We start from the raw sequence: 2,313 nt of genomic DNA, 5'->3' as shown, positions 1-2,313 counted from the left end.
ATATATGTGTGTGTGTGTGTGTGTACACGCATATAGGTATGTATGTATGGATGTGTGTATGTATGTATGTATGTATGTATGTGTGTGTGTGTGTGTGTGTGTGTGTGCGTGTGTGTGTGTGTGTGTGTGTATACACGGACATGACAGAAGTAAATAGACACCTTGTAAAACATCGTTTTAAGTTTATCCTAACTTGTAAAGGTTTATAGTTTTTATTAACTGACATTTTTATGTTTCAGGTTCTATATGTGACTGTTTAACCATGCCATGTACAAAGAATGTCTTGGAACTGTCTAAATTTTAAAGAGGCCGTGTTGTGAGTCATTCTGAAGGTGGACATATTCAGCGTAAAATCGCAGAAAACGTTGGGATCCAACTTTGTACAGTTAATAGAGTGATTGTGTAATTCACCAGAGAAAGAAGTCCACGGAGTAACCAGGGCCCTCTGGCAGGACCCTTCTCTTTATTAGGAGAAGTGTGGAAGATAATCCCCGTTGCAAGGCCTCTGACATAACAGAACAGGTTGATGTCAGTCCCAGAACAGCTGTCAGGTTTCTCTACAAACTTGGTTACTATGGCAGAACAGTAAGAACGAAGCCACTTCGACCAGCCAATATGAAGCGGAGAAAAGATTGGGCCAGTGAGATGGTGGAGAGGCCACTAGCATTGTGGGACACTATCATATTCTCTGATGAGTTCAGATTTGCTGTATCTATTGACAGTGGTCGAGTGTGGATCTGGAGATTCTGTGACCAAAAGTTTGATGTGAAAATATTGCAGCCAGCAATGAAACACGGCAGCTATTCTGTGATGGTCTGGGGAGCAATTAACATAGTCTCAGATAAATATGTGTCCATATTGCAGAAAAGACTTCTTCCAATCTTCTCCAGTGGTGAAATGATTAAAGAATACTCTTTATTTATGAAAGATGGTGCTCCTTGTCACAAGATTAGTTGGATGAAGATAGCATTAAAAAGCTTCCATGGCCAAGTCAGTCATCAGATATGAACACTATTGAAAACCTCTGGGCGATAATGGACAAGAAAGCATCTTTAAAGCCGGATCTTTTGAGATTACTGCATGAAACGTAGCAAGAAATTCCGCGAGAGAATATTCGTCAACTGATCAGTAAGATGCCTAATAGGGCCCTTGCATTGAAAAACGCAAAGGGAATGTCTACTAAATATTAGATATTCACATTATAACAATTAGTAACTAATTTGAATGTATGATGTCAGATTTAAATAAATTTTAACGATTATAAGAGTGTCTGTTTACTTCTGTCATGTCTGTCTATATGTATTCATAAATGTGTATGTAAAATATACATGACTGTGCACTTATTCCAAGAAATGCACACACGAACACACAAATACACACGTATTATACACAAACATGCAAACATATTCATTGAGTATATATATATTTGTGAGACGCCATGTATTTATGCATGTATTTGATATTATATCTCAGAAAAAGATGCAGGAAACATAAACACGCAGAGTAGCCCTACCTCTATCACTGTCTCTATCACAACCACTAAAACTTCACAAGGCAGTTATTAGATACACTAGGTAGTTATATAAAAATATATTTCTGGATGTGTGTTTTATTTATTTTTTCTTAGTTCTCTTTTTTTATGTTAAGACATTGATTCACACAGGAAAAGCTGCGCCTTTCAGCTCACAGCCAGTTTTAAACTTTAGTTCTTGTGTTTTGGAGCATTCTAAATTTCTACACCAAATAATTTATGAATTCACATGTAAAACTCAGAAAGAGAAGTTATTGTTTCGACGTTGACATATTAGTATATACACCCCTTTAAACACATATACACATAAACTACATAGACATTTACACGCACAAATCCGTACATACGCAAGTAGTAGTAGTAGTAGTAGTAGTAGTAGAAGCAGCAGCAGAAGCAGCAGCAGCAGCAGCAGCAGTAGTAGTAGTAGTAGTAGTAGTAGTAAAAGTATTAGTGGTAGTAACAACAACAGCTGTAGAGGTGGCAGCAAGGGTCTTTTTCTTACTAATAAAATAAACACAATTGAGCCCATATTTGACCTATGGTCTTCCCAGTTCTGTCTCTTCTTCTCTTTCTCTCTCTCTCTCTATCTCTCTCTCTCTCACTCTCTATCTCTATCTATCTATCTATCTATCTATCTATCTATCTATACACACGCACACATTGAATACATACATACATGCATGCATATATACATATGTGTATGTATATATATTTATGTATATGTATGTATATATGTATGTATTTACACATATGGCGGAAGAAAGATATGCAATGATATACAT

Source organism: Octopus bimaculoides, chromosome 4 (genome assembly GCF_001194135.2).
Source record: "Octopus bimaculoides isolate UCB-OBI-ISO-001 chromosome 4, ASM119413v2, whole genome shotgun sequence".
Classification (NCBI taxonomy): Eukaryota; Metazoa; Mollusca; class Cephalopoda; order Octopoda; family Octopodidae; genus Octopus; species Octopus bimaculoides.
The sequence above is the reverse complement of the archived record's forward strand: the minus strand, read 5'-3'. Positions refer to the sequence as shown.